The 22,056-nt window shown below is 37.0% G+C and overlaps 1 protein-coding gene across 2 annotated transcripts in view; it reads left to right on the top strand.

Annotated features, from left to right (window-relative positions):
- The window catches only part of CMSS1 (cms1 ribosomal small subunit homolog), a 377,532-nt gene that overhangs the window by 200,049 nt on the left and 155,427 nt on the right, over window positions 1-22,056 (top strand). The gene's annotated exons all lie outside the window — the stretch shown is intronic.

The raw sequence follows: 22,056 nt of genomic DNA, 5'->3' as shown, positions 1-22,056 counted from the left end.
CCAATATGAGAAAATGTGTTAATATTTATAGCAAGTTTATTAAATTATGTTACATTATGTAATTAAATACACAAGATTTTTGATTCTATAACAAGTGAAAATGATTACTTGAGAAAGTAAGTATGGCCTATAGTTAATGGAGTTAAAATCTGTATTGGAAGAACTTTTTTATTTTACTTTAAATTATATATGTAAATTGGTATTTTTTCTATATTTCCACATTAATTATTAAGTTTCAGAGTTTAAAAATTACACTCAGAAAAGTAAGTTATGAAAATATTTGTCCTATAGGAAAACCTCCACTCTTTAGAATCTTTGGATGGTGATTTTAGATAATAAAATTTTCTCAGCACTTGGAGGCTGTCCCCCCAATACCATCGTAAGCTCCAAAACTTTAAAAATATATATTAGGTGAGGGTGCCTGGGTGGCTCAGTCGGTTAAGCGACTGCCTTCGGCTCAGGTCATGGTCCTGGAGTCCCTGGATCGAGTCCCGCATCGGGCTCCCTGCTCAGCGGGGAGTCTGCTTCTCCCTCTGACCCTCCCCCCTCTCATGTGCTCTCTCTCTCATTCTCTCTCTCTCAAATAAATAAATAAAATCTTTAAAATATATATATATATATTAGGTGAAGATTTTTCTAAAATATTTCCATTTCTTGGGTGCCTGGGTGGCTCAGTTGGTTAAGCAGCTGCCTTCGGCTCAGCTCATGATCCTGGAGTCTCAGGATCGAGTCCCACATTGGGCTCCCTGCTCAGCAGATCCTGCTTCTCTCTCTCTCTCCCCTTGCTTGTGTGTGCGTGCTCGCTCTCTCTCTCTCTCTCTATCTCTCAGACAAATAAAATCTTTTTTAAAAAATATTAAAAATAAATAAATAAAATATTTCCATTTCTTTTCTTTAAAAGGACATATGTTGACCATAATTTAAACTTTTTTCAGTGACCCAAGGTCATCATTCAGTTCACTTCATTTCAGCAAGTATTTATTTAGTACATCCTGTATATGATGATCCTCCCAGGCCCTTTTGGATACTTCAGTCTGTTTACCACTGTACTAAACAGCTGCTGAATGCTGTGTTCGGGACTCTTGAGTCAGCTTTTTATAGTTTTTCTGATTCCCTTCCCCTGCTGTGAAGACTGGCAGACTCCTGTGAGGGTGCCCTGCTCAACCTCCCTCCCAGATGTGATGCTTCTGATCTTCTGGGAGCAGGAAGCTAAAATAACCAGCCCTATGGATATGCATTCAAATAAGAAAAGCACACTAGGAAGCTCTTTAATATGTGAAGTACATGAAATTTGTACAATTTTGGCTGTTCAAGAGTCCTTTTTATCCATTTGCTTGTTTCTGAAATCTCTTGAATTGTCCTAACATTTTAGATATGTGAAATGTTGCTATAAACTTATCAAGCATATGTTTCCTTTATCCCTTTTCTTAATAGTTCTTCTTGAAGCAGATTCACATTTTATAACACCACAATCTATGTTATCCACTGACCAAGTGAGAATTAGTTGTGTCTAAAATACTAATCAGAAATTTCTATCTAATTACAGTCCACAGCTTCCTTATGAACCATTTTATATTTGCCTGAGACTTGGTTTGATTTCGGCCTATAATGGGTTTTTATTAGTTTTTTAGTTTTTCAAATTCACAGTGTTGTGTGTGTGTGTGTGTGTGTGTGTGTGTGTGTGTGTGTATACACACCATATGGTATATTACAGTGCGTAAATATATATATATATCATAAAATTCTTTTTTTTTCAAGTTTTTATTTAAATTCTAGTTAATATATATGGTAAAATTGCTTTCATACCATAAAATTCTTAATAAAGACTTCTATAGCAGGCTCATTTTTATTTTCTCCTTTGTCAAAATGATGTATCCTAAAAATGTCTTATCACTAAAAATCAGTATTTACAAAATATTTGTTAAATTATATGGCTCTAGGGCGCCTGGGTGGCTCAGTTGGTTAAGCAACTGCCTTCAGCTCAGGTCATGATCCTGGAGTCCCGGGATCGAGTCCCACATCAGGCTCCCTGCTCTGCGGGGAGTCTGCTTCTCCCTCTGACCCTCTTCCCTCTCGTGCTCTCTATCTCTCATTCTCTCTCTCTCAAATAAATAATAAAATAAAATCTTTTAAAAAAAATTATATGGCTCTATCTAACTTTCAATTTAGCCAAAAATAAATTGAGTGCTGGAGAGAAGTGTGAGACAGTGTGTACATTACACAGACCTGCAAGAATTAATGTGTTAGAACAGTAAAACTGGATGACGTTTTTAGCACCTCCCAATGACCATGTTAATCATACATGTACTACAGTTACCTCTCCCATTATTAGTAACTGTTAGTTAGCTCATCACATCCTTTCAACCCTGTGTGCTATTTATGTTTTCTAAATCTACCTGTCACCACCTTACCAAATAAGAACAAGAAGAAGCACCATAGTAACCAAAGAATGAAATTCCTCTGTAAGTACTTTGTATTACCAGCAGCATTTATATTGAGATCTTTTTTGAAGAGTCAGTTAATGAAGAAACTTGAGAATCCTTGGGTTATCTGCCACTGAAAGTTAAATTGTGGTATTTTGGTCTCCTTAAAGGCAGTAGCAGATCTTTTTTTCTCTAAAACTATTTCTAGAATTCTAGGGTATAGCTATTGACTATCTTTCCATCCCTTTTCTATTTAAAAAGTCCTCTATTTTAAAACTATATATAAATGTAAGCTGATGCTTGTTTTCATAAGAGTGTGATTCACTCTGTAATCTTTCTTTCAAGCTGTTATCACAACATTAAGGAGTAAGAACTTTCCTTATATTGTCATCTAACTTCATGGCTTACTTTCATTTGATTTTCTTTTTTTTATTCACTTGGAATTTATGGAAGAGAATTCTGGAAAGCTGCAGTGGTTCTTTGTTTTTTAGAGGAAGTGGCTATCATGAGATTGAGGGCAGGAGTATGGAATAAGGAAACTGGCTTGAAACCTCTATATATTATATACAATTTTATTTTCTGAGTAGTATCTCTGATTCAGTAATCACCCTGGGTATTAGCCATGCAAGTTTTCTTATTCTCTGGAAAGCTTTACTGTAATCAAGAATTTTGCTAGCGTATCATATACCTTGTAATTTTATTTTCTAAAATTATGTGGCATTTAATGTCTTCATTTCCATGCACCCTTTTAAAACCCTTGTATCTTCATTTATTTTATTACTCCCACACTATTTCATATTATTCTTTGCAATTCACTTTGCTATTCTGCAGATAAATCATTTGCAGATTTCCTAAAAGCTGGATTCTCTCACTTATGGTCTAGTGCTGTGGTTTCTTAGTAGAAGACAAGTTTACAGCCAGAAGCTATAAGTTCCCCCAAGTTCAAAATCTATACAAGTTTACACTAGAAAATGAAAATTTTCCTTCTGTAATCACTGAACTTCCAAGAGAAGATAGATGCCACCGGCATAGAAACAGAATCAATCCATTAGGCTCTGGGTATTTTGAAGGTCTGAAATAGATCATGTGAGACCCAGCATTACTTTGGCTATTATTTGAGGGCTACAGATAGGGTGGTATCTTTTGCCAAGACCTAAAAGACATAGGGGCGCCTGGGTGGCTCAGTCGGTTGAGTGCCTTCAGCTCAGGTCATGATCCTGGAGCGCAGGGATCCCCAGGGATCTAGCTGCATCAGGCTCCCTGCTCAGCAGGGAGTATGCTTCTTCCTCTCCCACTCCCCCTGCTCATGCTCTCTCTCTCTCTCTCTCAAATAAATAAATAAAATCTAAAAAAAAAAGACATAAAAGACATAAAAATATAAATTAAGAAGAAGGTAACCTTTCCTCTTTTTTTTTTAAGATTTATTTATTTATTTGAGAGAGGGAGAGAGAGTGAGCTGGGAGACGGGGAGAGGGAGAAGGAGAGAGAATTCGCAAGCAGTCTCCCGGCTGAGCACAGAGACTGAAGCAGTGTTAGATCCCAGGACCCTGAGATCGTGACCTGAGCTGAAACTAAGAGTCAGCCGCTCAACCAGCTGAGCTACCCAGGCACCCCAGGAAGGTAGCCTTTCTGACCCTATTCTCACCAGAAGGAACAGCAGGTTAAAAATTAATAATGACTGATAACATTTTTTCAAACAGTCTTAATTTTTTTAATCATTTAACTTTAATGATTTAAAATTTAAAGTTTACCAAACCAGTAAACATACTGCTATATACTTATTAATAAGAGCTATTTTAGGGGAGCCTCCTGGCTCAGTCAGTAGAGCATGCAACACTTGATCTCGAGGTCATAAGTTCGAGCCCCACATTGGGTGTAGAGATTACTTACAAGAAAATAACATTTTTTTAAAGGGGGGGAACTATTTTATTTGAAAATAATGAATAATTTTGATCTTTCTTCACTGCCTAGACCTCAAATGCCAAAGCAGGTTTCCCCAGTTTACTGTTCTCACCTAGAAAAGTGGAGAACATAGTCATTCCATGCTGTTCTAGGCATCAAATAAACCTGTTAAAAGCACTTGAGTTCCTAGTGACACACTCTAGAACTCTCATTATACATAATAAGCTCATTCTTTGGAGTTGCTGAAACATGAGACTTAGATTTTTGTGTCCTCAACTATGTTCTTCTTGGTCCATTGTTTGCTTCCAACTTAGGCATCTTTACCACCTTTACTCCAAGAAATAAGCTAATGGTATACAGGATTATGCGAAAAGCTCCAGGAGAGAAGGAACTCTTCCCCAAATTTCAGAATTGCCTCATTGGAGAGAAAATTTCTATAACATTTTGTTTTATTCAGAGAATCTAAGTGTCAGAAAGAACAAAGAGGCAGGAGAGGAGCTATCTTGAGCTCTTGAGTTTGAAGCAAGATCTGCATTATGACCCCATTTAGAAAAGTACTGGCCCTCCATAAAGCAGTGCTTTGAACAAATTAGTAAATTTTATATCAAGTATCTTGGCTGCTAGTATTTTTTAAATCTCAGAATAGACATGAAGATAATCCAATAGAAACTATGATTTTCAGTTTAAAGAATGATACTTTATGAAACTCTGATCTTTTTAATGGAGAAGGAAGAATAGCTTGGTTGCTGGATCTGTGTGTGTATGTGCGTGCGCACATGGGTATCTGAGAGAGAGAATGAAAGAGGGAGAGAGGAAAAACAAGACAAACATAGTTATACTCATCTTCTTTTTCCACAAGGAATTTGTAATAGCTTGGAAACAAAACATATAATAAAATTCACATAGGGATTTTAAATAAAAATAGGAAGACCGGGGCAAAAGAATGGTATTAGAAGAAGTTTGGATCTCTCAGGAATCCTACAGATCTTTTGATTCAGGTGCAGTAGCAGTAGCATTAAGAGTAGTGTCAAGCACAGTTCTGTTTTAAGAAAAGAGCAGATCTTCCTTTTGTCCTCCCATCCATTGCCAGCCCGTATTGAACCAGTGCAGCAAGTCTATTGTCAGCCCTTGGGCTTTACATGGCCTGCGCGGTCATTCTAGTTTGCCTGGCTTTGCCTGCATGCTTATGGCATGGCTCCGCCAGTGTTCATTCCACTGCTTTGGAAAAACCTGTATATTCAGCAGTTGCACATCCCATGAGAGGAATAGCATTGAGCATGATTTTAGAAACCCCACATATGCATTTTATATTGGGGCTTGAGTATCCAAGAGGCCATCAAATTATCATTGTCAGTTTATTTTTCTCTTGAATTTACAGGTGCTTCTAGTATGGACTCAGGTGAGGGACACCCAGAAACTGGCTAAGCAAAGGTGAAAGGAAAGTGAAAGAATTTCCATTCTGTCTGACTCAGGATAATAGGTATAAAACCTGAAGATATTTTTCTTAAGTGTTCATCATTTATTTCCATCATTTGTTCCCATTGTTATTTTCCCCTGCGCAGTTATTACTTGCATTTCTTTAGAGATATTAGCGTGTAAGCCTGAAGAAGCAGAGAATTGAGGGTGCTCCACCAGAGTCTGAGAAAATTCAAAGTTTTGGACTGAGGTCCCACCTCTGAGCTCATGCTTTTTCATTACACTGTATTTGGCTGAAGATCGGCTACTAGATGCACTGTAACCATTGCAAAGACAGTGTAATCTCTTGCTTCCTAGACTTTCACTGGTATTTTTGCCTGTTGTTAGAGTAGCCACACTTTCCATGAGTTTTGGGTGTTTTAGCCATATAGGAAAAAGAGAGCAGGGGGAAAGAAAAGAATTGGTGGTAGAGAGATGGCGCCTGAAAATGGAAAGGTCACAGATGAAAGTGGAGTATGTGTTACCTTCTGACTCAGGCCAGGTGGTTGGGTGTGGATGTCATGTATGTCCCAGTGCAGTCACCCTTGCAGTGGTAATTCTTTCGGCTTAGCCACCACGGAGTATTGTTCCTTGTTTTTCTATAGTGCTTGTCAAAATGCTATGACAACTGGCTGGTTTTATGAAAACAGAGCCTGGCTCTCAAGAGACAGTGTGTCTGAAAGTCAAACATGGATGGCAGCCATTGGCACGCGAAGGAGTCAGAAACCACAGATTGTTTTCTCGTTGGATGAACAGCTTAAAGCAACGTAAAGTTAATTGAAGAATTCCTTGAAAGTGAAGTCAGACTAAAAGAAATGCTCTAAGTCTATAATTTACTAAATGTGAAAGATCTGTAAGTGGTAGTGAGACTAAAAGAGTTTGGGGGGGAAAAAGAGCATTTTTATAAATAGATCTGGCTTGTATTATTGCCTAGGCAGTTTTAATTATTTGCTCTAATAATGTAGATCTGCAGAAGAATCTTTAATTAGGTAAAACTTGATTTATAGAGTTGGCCTCATATAAACCATGAGGTAATGGTGTGCTGCAGAAAATTACAGGCCTGGTCTTGCCATCGAAAACTATTATTTCTACCTAGGACTACTCGTGCTCTGCATGTCTTACTTTCACGAAACCAGAGCATCCTGTGTTCTCATTCTCAACGTCCTTTGCCCAGGTAAATTCAACATATACTATTACTCATTAAGTAATTTATCAAATATACATATGAAAAAACTGAGGAGGCACAATTTAACTACTAACTCTAGTAGTTAAAGAAATTTTACTTCTTTGAGAGCTTAGAAACCAACCTGTGATCCAGAAATGGATTCATTCTCCTTTCAGCTGACAGACTGGCAGGGACATACGAGACTGTCAAAAGTGATATCTGTGTGTCTGTCTACCTGTCCTTCCCACAAACCTAATGCCATCCTCCACTTTCCCTCTCCTTCCCTAGCCTCTTCCTGGGAATTTCTTTCAGTGTCATCAATGCCTGTTTCATCTGGCTTTAAATAAGAGCAGGGGGCCTCTACAACATTTCACTCTGGTTCTTACTTCTCTCCCATTGCAGTAGAAGCCTTGATGTAGGGCCAAGGCCTTTTCTTTGATTATAGGTCTGCTGATTATAATTTCCTAACATTTTTCTTGCATTAATTATACCTTAATGATTACATTTTCATGGTTCCCCATTTCAATTTTGTTAAAGTAGAATAAGATTTAAGAAGGAATCTTTCTAGATTTTAACAATTTATTTTCTATTCTTTTAGATTTATCTAACCCATATCTGCCTTGATAGCTATTTTAAATGATATGCCTTTATCAAGTCTTCTCAAAGTGTTCAATGTTTTTGCATAAAAACAACTCCTGCCTTCACTGTCATATTTCATCACTTTACATAATATTTGATTAAATTCTGTAATTACAATAACAAGTCCAACAGGCATAAACAGGTTTGGGAACAAATGTAATTGTTCAAACAGTTGGAAGAAGTGCATGGGGCATACTAGAGAATAGCCTTCTGGCCTCCAGGATTCAGTATGTGTGGCCTCAGTCCTGAGTTAAACAAAGGGACAGAACTGGGTAAGTGGAGCCCAGTTATGAGAACTTCTGAATCTGTACTCTCCACATTTTCTTCATTTTATAGGTGAGACCCAAGGTGGTTACATGATTTGCCCAAGGTTGTCAAACTAGTTGGTAGCCAACCTGGGTGTCCTGAGTCTCAAGCCAGAGTTTTCCCATGGTACCAGAGAAGGACTGATACCCTGACCCTTTGTGAATGCAGGTTTATAGAGTGTACTTTGATTTACTACCACAAAGTATCTGTCTTGATGCTTACTTTACCCATAGTTTTTATGTTACTAATTAACAAACATTTTTCTTTAAATTCTTCTTGATATCAAAGCTAAGCCTTCTTTATTATAGGGAGTTAATCCAGGTCATGAAATTTATCACTTTTTTCTTTAAATGACCATAGTAAGAGAGAGAGACTAAATGGAAGAATTTTTCAGTAGGGCTTGTCCCATACTGTTCATAGCTACCCTTGTCCATCTAAAAGCAAATTTTTAAAGGGTGTAGGCCTCAGGGGCACCTGGGTGGCTCGGTATGTTAAACATCTGCCTTTGGCTCAGGTCATGGTCCCAGGGTCCTGGGATGGAGCCTCACGTCAGGCTCCCTGCTCAGTGGGGAGCCTGCTTCTCCTTCTCCCTCTGCTGCTCCCCCTGCTTGTGCTCTCTCGCTCGCTCTCTCTCTGCTAAATAAATAAATAAAATCTTAAAAAAAAAAAATTTAAGATTGTAGGCCTCAGACAAAGCTGCTTGCGGCAGCACTGTAATTACGGTTCATATTTATATGATCTCTTTCACGACCCAATATGTGCTGACTTTCCTAATATCAAATTGGAAAGACTTTTTTTTAAATTACTTTCTTTTTCCTATCCCTTTCTTCCAGTGCTTACCTCTTGCCCCACCCCCTTTCAGAAAAGATTTGGTATTCCCTAGAGTCAAAATGTACCTACAACTGGGCAGTTAAAAATAAAATCAAAACCAGTAGGATGAATATGAAGGAAGGGGGAAAATGCTGTACTCAGATCCTGGGGTAAAATGGTTTTGTTATTATTGAACATTGTATTTAACTGAACTTCCTCATACACAAAACAAAACAAGACACTTGGGTGTACGTTATTTTTATTTGCTGAAGGGAAACATATCGGGTCTTCCACAGGGACGTTATTACAAAGCACTTCATTCTAAGCCAATGACCCTTATATAAATGAAGCTGAATAACCACCTAGAGCAGGGTATTTGTTCACACATTGGATCTGGAGAAACCATACAATAGTCCAACTCCATCCTTTTTTGATGGGGAACAGAAGCCCAAAGAAGATAAGTAATTTGCCAGTCAACAGGCTTGTTGCTGCTATTACCAGCCTGGAGCCACTGTCCCTTCGTACCGACCAGGGTCTCAGAGCACTGTTGTTTAGAAATAATGGGTATAGTGAGATCAGGTCCAGTCCAGATATGGTCCGATACCATACCTCATTATTGGGCAGTGGGGACATGGGCTGTCAAATGAATGGGATTTAGACTTGATGAAGTCAGAATACGCAGAAGAGAGTTTTTTCTTCAGGGGCTTCTCTTTTCACTGAGAAGGAAGACACAGGGTGGACCTCTGTCACGGGTTGTTGTCAAATCACTATGGAGGAGAAAACTAGAATAATGGGTGTTCTTTTTATACCTGTTTTAAAATAAATACTTTGTCAAAACTTCCTTTCGTCAGAATTTATGGCAAGGTATGTTGTATTGTAAGACAGTGAATTTATGAAAGAACTTCGGGCAGCGGTCTCAAAACAAGCTATAAGCCAGCTGTTTATTACCTGAATGTCCAGGTATAAGACAACAGGGAGAGTGCTCCAAAGGGGGCAGCTGCTTCCCAGCTCCAGCTGATTTTTGTCTTGTGAAAAATACAGGTATACATTTGACCATATCTTCTAGTGTTTTGAGAGAAGCTGGAAGTCTGGATTATTAAGTCTCCTGATTTTAAATGCTGACAACTTCCTTCTTACACATGCTCAAGCCAGAAACCTTGGAGTTGTCCTTGACTCCTCTCTTCCTTTCAAAACCTACATCTAATCTATCTGGAAATCCTGTTGGGTCTACCCTCAATATATATTCAGAATCTGATCACTTCTTACAGATGACTGTTACACTACTATAGTCCAAACTACCATTATCTCTTTCCAGGATTACTGCAATTGCCTCCCAATTGGTCTCCCTTCTATGATCTCTTTCCTGTAGTCAGAGGGATATTATTGAAGCATTAAGTCAGATCATGTTGCTCCTCTTCTCACAACCATCCAAAGGCTTCCCATCTCACTTAGCAAAATCCAAAGTCCTCCCAATGCTCCATGAGGCTCTCTGACCTCATCTTTGCAGCCACAGTGGCCTCCTGTCTTTTCCTCAGATACACCTGCTCATTTCTTCATCATGACCTTTGCCTTTGCTCTTCCCTTGCCAGGAAGGCTTTTCCCCAGGTATCTCCATGGCCCAGTCACCTCTTCCAATCCCTTGCTCAGATGTCATCCTCTCCACATGCCTTCCTTGTCCACACTATCTAAACTTGTAGCCACACACACACACCCTCCCTCTCTCCTTCTCGACTTTGTTTTCTCTCTCGTACATATCATGATCTCATATACTATGTATTTTTCTTCTTTGTTACCTGTTTTCCACATTAGAAAATAGGTTCCAAAAGGGTAAGGACTTTGTCTGTTTTTGTATATTTGTTCATTGCTGTATACTTAGAATCTAGAAATACGTCTCGCATAGTAGGTGCTCAGTAAATGCTTGATGAATAAATGAATCTAAAAAAACAATTTCTTCAACTTTGGGCCAAACAAAACTCTTCAGTGGGCCATATCCATCCTATACCCTCTTTGACCTAGGGTCAAAAAGAAGAGTACGCACTTCCCCACCTGCACTAGTAGCTTGGAGACAAGCACATGACTACATCATGACCCCTGCCCTGCTCAGGAAACCACAGAAGAGCTCTTCCACTCCACTTTGCACATTGGGTCCTCCTGCTTCCACTCTGCTGAACTTTAACGCATGCTTATCGTTTTATGCCACAACACAGTTCTTCTCAATATATTGATGTTTAGAATATGGAAAATGTTATTCGAATTAGTTCAGCCTCCTGAGTGAACTTCCAAACCTCTAAAGGTAGGAAACATTTGAACAATATGACTTGCTTTCTCCACAAACCAATGTTTAGAGTTAGACAAACAATAAATAAGAGGAAGTACTACAAACAGAGGGAAAAGCATATGTAAAGACACTCAGGTGGAAAAAACCTTTGTGCTTTGGAAAAGAACAAGTGAAACTAGAGTAGAGAAATGGGAGCAAGTGGTAGGAAAAGACATTGGAGAGGTAGGTAGGGCCAAATATTATAGGCCAAGGTAAGGAGTTTGAATGTTATTGTTAAAGTCCAATGGAAGACTCAGAAATCATTATTATGAACTATTTATAGTGGTAATTTTTTTAATATAACTTTTTACTGAAGTGTGACACATATACATGCTGGGGATGTTTTCAAGTAAGTCAGTCAATTGTTAGCGGTTATTTCAACACCGAGACTGCCTTCTTTTTGTTTAAAAAAAAATTTTTGGACTTAAATGGCTGAAAAAACTAGTTTATTTTCACATTTATAACAAAAATATGAAAGTTTATTTTAAAATATCTTCCTAAAGGGGTACCTGGGTTCAAGCCCTGCATTCAGCAGAGAATCTGCTTGTCCCTCTCCCTCTGCCCCCCCACTTGTGCTCTTTCTCTCTCAAAATAAAATCTTTAAAAAGATAAATAAATAAAAATATCTAACTAAAATAACTAAATTTATTTATTTGTATAGAAAATAAGTTTTAATTACATAACACTGTAGATTTTGGTTATGATTGTTCAATAAAGTAATGCTCCCCAGACACAGTCTTTTTAATGGTATCCACTTTAGTTATGTACATTAAATGCTAAATAGTCATTCATTTTACTGTTGCATTTGCAACTTTGCCAAGTTACCATCACATTGAAATATATAACATTTTGCTTCTAAAAAATAATTATATGTACTTAGACTATACCAAATGTACATTAATTGCAGTTTTTATAAAAGGTATAACTTGTCCTTGAGCTCATGGTTTATTTGGCCTATGTATTCTAATCATAAAAGGGTCAAATATTGAGCAGTTCACTAACATTCCAAAGAAGATAGAATAAGGCTCTTTTAGTTCAGCATATGAGAACAGTAAAGAACAGTAAAACATTACTGAAGTTGTTTTTTTGGGTTTGGTTTTTTTTTTTTTTTTTTAACTTAAGAATTGTGCAAGCCAAACTGAGCCACTTAGAGGGATTTTGTAGCTTGACCTTGGCCATCTGGTGACTAAAAAGGCAGATTCTGGGACGTGATAACATTTGAGATATGAATAGTCCAAGCAGAATCAAGCTATAGGTAATCTGGAAAGCTGAGGTAAAAACCAAGTATTAGGACTAAGTTTAGAAAGTCTTGGAACATTCAGAGGCAGCCCACTGTGACATAAGTGAGAACTGTAAGAAGAAACACTTAACAGTTCTTTGTAGCTTTCTCACAACCAATTTTCAGTAGCATTAAATGGAAATTATAGAAGTAGAAAAATTCACAACTGGAAAGGACCATAGAATCCCTGATATACAGATGAGGAAACTGAGGCCCAGAAGATACCAAAGACTTGCTCAGTGTCACACAACTAGAGTTAATGTAGGACTGAAGTTAAGATTTGGAGCTCCTATTTTCTAGCTCAGTAGAAAACTTTTCCATACTTTCTTGGGCATTTTTTGACCATATAGTCATTGAAGTTGTACCACGATAGAATGAGCTGGCTTGGGTGAAGAAGGGAACATTTACACCAGAACTGAGTGATCAGACAAAAGCTGGACAATGGCTACCTGGCATGCATGCTGATTTTCCATGACAGAAACTCATACTCAGAGTTCTCTAAGAGCTTTTCCAACTCTAATTTTAATAGAGTTTAGATACTTCTAATCATATTTGTAATAGGTAATTATTTGTCCTCTCTACTTATAAAAATTATTGTTCACTCTCATTCATGCATGTGTTACCCATTCTAGTCTTTTCTCAGAACCTGTCTTCCCTTAAACAGCACCTGTTCCAAAGTTGCTTAGTAATACAGTGTGACCAGAGAGCAGGCCAAGATTCTAAGCTCTGTTCACCATTTGGAATGATGAGTAATCACTGTCCCCATAACTAACTTAAGCTTCTACATTAGACAAAAACCCAATAACTGATCTTCCTCTGCCACACAAATACAAACTAGCTACATAGTTAGTGAAAGGGAGATCCATAGCATTGAAATCAATCAGCTTTCCTATTGTACAACAAGGACTTGGAATGGTAAAGCACTTGGTCAGTCTGTAACCCAATAAAGGATAAATGATTTTTAAAGTAAATTATGATAAAATTTCTTTACTGTGCAATTATATATATAGCCTATTCTTAGCTTAGAAATGAGAATTTATAGATTTGCATTACATTATTAAATGCATGAGAAGTAACTCTGATTAGAAATTTTTTTTCTGCTGTAATCTAGAAGGTAATTTCCCAGACATAAATATTTTTAGACGATGTACTTAACAGTCATATTTATAATAGGGAACTTCCAGAAAACAAGTGATTCAGTCTCCTATGCCTTAAGGTAGCCCCTTTCTCCAGTGGAGACCGGGGTGAATTATTCATTGTAGTAGATATGTGGTCACATCAGGGGCCCATCTCCATAGGGTTATAACTGGGTTCTACACTTCCATCCTGAAGTCCTATGGGAAGGTTTCCAGTATCCTCATTCCCCTCATTTCCACTGACCCTGGATTCATTTGGGAGGTAGAGGGAGGGAGATGATGGTAGGGTTTCATGTACTATAATAGTGATTTGCTAAGGCGGTGAAGGACTCTTTTTTTAAACATGAAGGAAACTGAGAGCCCAACAAGGGAGAAGCCATGTTGTAGGACTAGAGAAGTTACATAATAGATAATTGTCTAGAACCAACATAAAAACAAAACCTGAGACCCACATCTCCTGTATCCTGACATCTCCTGTATCCTTTTTTTTTTTTCATGGTCTCATTCTACCCCTACTGAAAACTCAAGCTAGGCTCTGTTTCCTTTCCAAAGCTGACTGGACAGGCAGATTAGGCAGTGTATCATGTGAATTTGCCTTATTTTATCCCAAGAAAAAGACCCCTTAGGGCAGTGTTGAAACTTTTCCTATAAAAGGTCAGATAGTTAATATTTTAGGCTTTGTCAACCATATGGTCTCTGTAGCAACTACCTAACTCTATCATTGTAACACAAAAGCACCCACAGGCAATACATGAACAAATGAGCACGGCTGTATTCCATAAAACTGTATTTATGGGCACTGAAATTTAATTTTATGTATTTCTCACATGTCATGAAAAATTACTCTAATTTTGATTTTTTTCCAACCCTTTAAAAATGTAAAAATCATTCGTGTGTGCTATACAAAAATAGCACCAGATTTTGGCCCACTAGCCATAGTTTGCTAACCCCTGCCCTAGGGGAATAAATATGAGAAAACCGTAGGTGTTAAAACATGAAGAGATAGAATATGATACCTGAAGGACAGATGATTTAAATGTGGTAGGGGAAATGACTGATGGGTATGCCTATGCAAGGAGAGTAGATGGATGCCCTGACCCTTGATTCTATTTTAGGTAATCTGGGTTGGTACTAGGTCACATTCCACATTCTTTATTTTGATTTACTGTCTTAAAATTTATGAAAGGCAGGTTTTAGCTGGCCTTAGAGAAGAAAAGCAGAAATAAGAAAAGGACATGTGACCTAGAGTTTACCATATGGTATGCAGAGCCAATAGGACATTTTATTAGGGATGGCAGCTGGTGGTTTTCGTTATCAGTGAATCATAGGGAAGCTTGTCTGAGGCAGGGAGGAGGCAGTTAGCCATATTCCTCCTTAGCACAAACTACTGCATGTCACTGTAAAGCTCTGCCATGCTCTGTCTTCTGCCATGCTGAAAGAACCCATAAAAATCTCTGTTTTTATGACATAAAAGCGATATTGGTAACTTTAAATTTAAAAATCCCATAAACTCAAAACTGCACAGGATCATTTATTAAAACAGTATGAATGATTTACATGCAGTTAAATACAGCTTTTGTTGTTCTGTAGGTCAACTCACTTATAACAATTGCATAAGCGGTAGTGCGGTTGTTTATAACAAAGGAGTATTCATTATCATGATAATGATAATATAATTAACATTTTTTGAGCAGCTACTGTCTGCTGCCATCTAACATACATTATCCCATTTAAACCCACAACAGCCCTGCAAGTTAGCTATTATTCTCCTGTTGAAGATGAAATTGAGGTCCAGTCATATACATACAAAGTAGCAGGGCCAAATCTATGTCTCCCTGACATGAAAGTTTATGCTTGTACCATTGCCATGATAAGAAATGTTGAGGGGAAAAAAAGACAGAATTTGGAAAAATCATCCTCAACTATATTGCTGACTGTCCATATTTTATGTTAATTTTACTCTGTGTGGTTATTGTACTGTAACAGAATAATTTCAGCACCTTAAAACCTTGAAAAAAATCACACCAATTGTGTCTTCTAAGATTTGTGGTTTGTGTGTCCATTCATTGCTTGCAGTTTCTAGGCAGGCTGCAACCTTGAACTATTCACTGTCTGAACTTGCCCTCAAAGAATTATTCTTCCCGCCCTACCTCTATCAAGTGACAACCAATGAAAAACCCACAAGCTCGGCAGCTGCAGCTCTGGAAAACTTCCATCAAAACCCTCATTCCCACATCCCCTTTGAAAATCACAGAACTTGCTGTTATCTTCTTGAAGGTCATGACTAATGCTTATAAAACTTCCACAGCAAACACTGTCTACAAGACCCTAATTCCTTGACTTGAGTTCGGTGTTAACTTACCTACACCAAAACATTTACTGCCCCTCAACTGCCCTACCCTAAATTCTTACCCCATAACCTAGAAAGCAAATATTAGGGTAGGAGCATTCTAAATAGTCAGTAGGAAAACTGTAAAGCTTAATGAATTTCAGAAAGTACCTCCTTGACAGATCAGAATTGAATGAAAATCCCTGTTATATTGAGAATATGAAGTGATTTAGCCCTGTTCTTATCCATCTAAATTTTATTTTTTTTAAGATTTTATTTATTTATTTGAGAGAGAGAGAGAGAGAGAAAGCATGAACAGGGAGGGGGGAGGGGCAGAGAGAGAGGGAGAAGCTGACTCCCCGCTAAGCAGGGAGCCCACTGCGGGGCTCCATCCCAGGATCCCCGGGACCATGACCTGAACCAAAGGCAGATGCCCAACCAACTGAGCCACCCAGACACCCTGTCTAAATTTTATTCTTTCCATGAATTGCTTTTAGGTCTCAGAGGTCAAGTATGCAGTATACCTGTCTCAGAGGAAACAATTTCATTTTTTTCTAAATGTGGAAATGTAGTATAAAGGTGGCTTTTTTATGTATGACCGAGTGATACCAAAATCCAGTTTATAGGAGCCTTTTCAGATGTGAATCATGTTATTTAATCCAAATCTTTGCAACCACAAGCAGACACACAGTATGGATATTTGATTGAAGAAATATGGTTGCTATTATTCACCCTGTGATGCTTTATTTTGCTTACACTAATGACCCATTAATACACTTAAGAAAAAAAGTAAATATGCATCATCATCCATTGAAATTGACAGGACTGGATGCTGGTGATTATAGACACAAGACTCCATCAAGAGATAATTTCCTAATGATCACAACATTGATTTTTCTAGACTGTCCCATGAGTATTTCCAGGAATTCAGGGAGAAAAAAAAGCTGCAGCCAGGGGACAAATATGTGCTAATACACCACTTATTGTCTGGAGAAAATATATGCTCATGGCAGCAGTAAGAAGTTATTTGGTCTGTATTTACTTATAATGTACAGTCTGCAGAATGTTGGCATTCTGATTGTGCCCAGACATAATAGAAAAGAATTCACTAGCACTTTCACACTAGCTTTATTAAGGAATGAACCTTTTGAATCAACATTGGTTAAAAGGTTGTCATTTAGTTCCAGTAACCCCAAAGGTTCTTTCTGTTGCCTAAATTATGGAGAAAATTATTCGGGGCCTTAAATCCCACCTGAATTGACTGCTCTGGGTCACTTTAGCATATTTCCTTACCAGTAAAACTGAGCAGACACATTTTTTTAAATATGACAAAATATCTACTATTTAGGTGAGATACTGAATTAGATCTGTGGTGGGGAAATGCTTATAATTCGAAAGAGACTTTCTTGAAATATTGTTGATAAAGAATATCAATGTCAGTTTTCCTAATGGGAAGGAGGGATAGGGTTTATAAGCCAAGACTGTCTGTTAAATAAACAGCGTCAGGAGAGTGTCCACTCTCATCTGTGAGCAGTGTATGCATATGCATGTGAATATATCTGTTTGAGGTGGGGTTTTTCCCCCCAAAATAGGATATCTCAGTGACTGCAATTTTTTACTTTCCCGTTTTAGTATTTTGACTATCAGTTATTTAAGTATCAGAAAACAACTTGGGCTGGGGTGCCTGAGTGGAGCAGTCAGTTAAGCGTCTGACTCTTGGTTGATCTCAAGGTGCTAGGATCCATAATCAGTGTGGAGTCCGCTTGAGATTTTCTCTCTGCCCCCCCATTTTCTTTCTCTCTCTCCCTCTCTCTCTCTCTCACACACACAAATAAATAAATCTTAAAAAAGAAAGAAAGAAAAGAAAAGAAAGAAAAGAAAAGAAAGAAAGAAAGAAAGAAAGAAAAAGAAAGAAAGAAAGAAAGAAAAAGAAAAGAAAGAAAGAAAAAGAAAGAAAGAAAGAGAGAGAGAGAGAAAGAAAAAGAAAGAAAGAAAGAGAAGGAAAAAAAACAATTTGGGCTGTCAAGAAAAACCATCTTCATATATTTCTGAAGCAAAATGCTAGGTTTTTTTTTTTCTCCAAGTAGCTCTAAGGCCTATCTATCTTATTTTTTAGGGGCTGTTCTGATATCATAAATGTATATTCAAAATGATTATCCAAATTTTTTGTGTCTCGAGTTAGTGCTTCCAATATTACATAGTGGTGGGGCAGTTGAAACCATGGACACTTTCAAGTCCCTTAGACCAAATGTATTAAAAAATTAAATTCATAAATAAATGAGCTTTCTATAAGTATTTTTTTCTTAAATTTTAAATGAAGAGGCATTCACATGAACCTTATACTGCCCTCTGGTCCTGGTAATCCAAGTGCCTTGACTTTTTTTCACCCCACCAAACTAATAAATTTTGCCATAGGGGAAGCAGAAACTTGTTTCATTCAGTTAAGGGAGTATTTCTTCATGGCCTTTAAATTGTTTCATTTGTTTTCATATCACTGTCGTGTAATAGCTTTCCAAGAAAACTTTTTTTTATCATCTTTTTTTAATCCATTTTAATATTACATTTATTTAATCCATTATATCAAAATATTATAATTTCAACATGTAGTTAGTTCCAGACAACTATTAATGACATATTTTATTCTTCTGTTCTTTGAAATCTGCTGTGTATTTTATACTTGGAGAATATCTTTTGTGAACTAACAAGTGCTACTTCAAGTGCTCAATACCACAGGTGACCAATGGCTATCCAGTTGGAGGCACAGCTCTAGACCATGATATTCTAAGCAGTATGGCAGGATCATAGACCTTTAGTGTTATTAATTTCCTTCAGAAAAACATGTTATAAAACTAGAGAGATTTAAGTAAACTGGAAAATTATTTGTTCTAATACCCATAAAATCAGAGGATAAATCTAAGAGTATTTTGGTATGATCATAACTTTTGTAAAGCCTCAATTATGTTTATGAATTAAAGTGAATTTCTTAAATTTGGGGTAACCAAAAATAAATAAAATGCCAAGGGCAGATCATGGCCATATTCTTCAGAATAATTTTTAGTCCCTGCCCCCATATTCTAGGGATATATTGAAAGTTTCTTACAAAAAGCATGGATCCTTTTTACTCAGGAGCTAAACATCTATTAATCTCTTAATCAAAGGATCTTGCTGAATAAATGTGAATTGGTTGGACATTTTCCCCATTCTGTTAGCTAATACAGAATGGAAAGGAATTACTGTATGTATTTCTGGGAATGACAACCTGCCCTATTCCTGTCACATGTACTTAGAACAATCTAGCCAGAGATTAGAATTTCAAATTATATATGGGGTCATCTGTCGGGATTCCAGAAAAAATAACTGGAAGATTCTGAGTTTCTATAAACAGAGATTTTAGAACAGCATAGCATTATGTTCATTAATTTTCCATTCTCTCTGAGGCCAAGGGTATCTAGGAAAATCTGACACAGAACTAGAGCAATATTCTCAAGCCACTTATACATGAGAATAAATTAAAATATAGCATCAGCTAAAATTTCTATGTCCTTATTATGTTTAAGGAACAGATTTGAACTTTCTACATTTATTTATTTACATATGTATGTATGTATGTACCTTTATACCCCTTTCTCTCTCATTTCTCCTACCCCAGCCTCTGGCAATCACCAGTCTGTTCTTTGTGTATATGAGCTTGTTTTGTTCTGTTTAAGATTCTGCATATGAGAGATTATATGCTTTTTGTCTTTGTCTGACTTATTTCACTTAGCATAATGCCCTAGAGATCCATCCATGTTGTCCTGATAGCCATTTAAATTATCGTTATTATGCAGAATTTCAAATATAGAGAGAAAAAGAACCCCCATGACAACTGCAGGAGTCATCAACTGATGGCCATCTTTATTACATCTATATTCCTTTCCCCCCACACTGGATTCTTGGGAAGCAAATCCGAGACATCACGTAATTTCCATGGATTGTCTAATGTGATTTGAGTTTTGTTAGACTTTGAGGATAAAATGAATAAATAAAACATGGTCCTTGTTTTCAGAAATTCATCAAATCTATCTGGAGTAATAATGTTTAGTAGCCAATATAATTATAATGTAAGTCAATAACATAGACCCAAACACTAAAATACCTGAACCAGTTCTCAACATAGCAAAACCTAACATAAAAGAAATAACTTTATGATATGAGTCCCTGGAACCATTTTTATGAAGACCTTTTTAAAGCATGAAAAATTTTCTGGTTCCATTCACTACAAGGGCCTTGAAGCAATGACACCCAGCAGCAATGAGCACACATGGCACCATGATTTTGGCTTCTAAGTCTCTTTTCCCACTAGAGGGATACAGTGCTCCTTGGAGAAATGGCTGACTCCAGGGCTGGGGGAGGAAAACCAAGATGAGTCTTGAAACATCTTTCCATGCCAGCATATTAGAAAGTGCTCAAAAAACGATAGGGATATGCCAAAAGGACCCAGGAACCAGCTTGAAAGGATTCCCACAAATCTGGGACAGTTTGAGCAACAAAGTAACTAATAATAATAATGAAATACAATTCATAATATAAAATAAGAATTGTGAGTTCATAATGAGAATAAATAAAGAGATACTCTATGAATAAGAAGGAAAAGCTCTTTACAGTAGAATGGCAGTTAATAAATATGGAATGAATGATAGATTAGAAAATCATCATTGTACCTGGTTACATTGATTCAAGCTAGAAGTATCAATGGCTGCTAAAACTAGAAAGTGAAAGTTAGTGAGGATATTACATATCCCAGAGAATCTCTCCACAAATTACTTATTAATGGCCATCGAAAATAGTAGCTTTAGAGGGAAGAGGCCTGGTAGTAACACATTAACCAAATGATCAAAATTACCATTACGAGTAATCAAATAAACTGACAGCATGTGCCTCTGGATGTTATGTATTGGATAAAAGACATCTGTGAAATTCCTGCCCCTCAAAATGCATAGTTAATTTAATATTACAGAAATATCAGACAAACTCAAACTAAAAGATACTCAAAGAATGGCAGTGTCCCAAAACATAAAGAAAAGCTGAGGAACTATTTCAGATTTAAAGAAAACCAAAGACATGTAAAAACTAAATGGATGTGTGATCCTGGATTGTATCCTGAACTAGGAAAAAAAAAATGCAGAAAGAACATTATTGGGACAATTGGAAATATTTGAATTAGGTTCTGGATTAAATAATAATATTGTTACTGTGTAAATTTCCTGATTTTGATTATTGCACTGCCATTAGGTAAGTGATTATCTTTGTTCTTAGGAACTATACATTGGTAATATTTAGAGATGAAGGATATGATGTCTACAACTTAATCAAATAGTTTAGAAAAACATGATGTGTATATATAAAGAGAATAAAATACAAAAATAAAATTTTAACAACTGGTAAATCACTGGTGCATCAGAAAGTTTTTGGGCTGTTCTTGCAACTTTTCTCAAGTTTGAAGTTATGTCAAAATTAAATTTAAAATGCTAAAACAAAGCAAATACACACGTGCACACACACAACAGTTATCTTCACTTTAAATAAAGCCAACTCAAAATATAGAAATCTTAAAGTCATACCCAAAAGTAAACCAAGGAATATAAAACTGTTTTCTCCCAACAAATTTGCTGTAGAAATTTTTTTTAATGGCACTCTTCATGCTAAAATTATAAAAATTTGGGACGCCTGGATGGCTCAGTCGGTTAGGCATCCGACTCTTGATTTTGCCTCAGGTCATGATGTCAGGGGCGTGAAATTGAGCCGCATGTCAGGCTCTGTGCTAAGCATGAAGCCTGCTTAAGATTCTCTCTTTCCCTCTCCCTCTGCCTCTCCCCTGCCCCCCACCCACAATAAATAAAATGAAAATGAAGAATAAAATTATAAAATTTATAAAAGTTTAATAAACATTAAAACACAGTTTACTAAACCCCATCTGTAAATTGCATTTAAGTTTACCTCTGTCCTGGTAAGAGTTGCTATATCTCTAGCTTGCTTTGGAAAGCTTCTCACATAGAGCTGCGTATGAGTCCATGCTTAAATGTTTTTGAAGAAAATGATGGTGATAATAACCTGCCCCCAAAATACATATAAGGCCTGTGCAGATCTGGGGCTCTACTTCAGATTTCTCTCTTCTAATTACCTGAGTAGCTTTTCAAGCCACACAAAACCACATTTTAGATCTGCTCCTTCCACTAACTAGCTCTGAACCTCTTGGGTTTTTCCTTTTTCCTCTTTTCCTCTCATTAAAATATAACATTTATAGAAATAATAAGAA

The sequence above is a fragment of the Zalophus californianus genome, chromosome 1 (assembly GCF_009762305.2).
Source record: "Zalophus californianus isolate mZalCal1 chromosome 1, mZalCal1.pri.v2, whole genome shotgun sequence".
Lineage (NCBI taxonomy): Eukaryota > Metazoa > Chordata > Mammalia > Carnivora > Otariidae > Zalophus > Zalophus californianus.
Note: the sequence above shows the minus strand (reverse complement) of the source record. Positions and strands in the feature narration are given on the sequence as shown.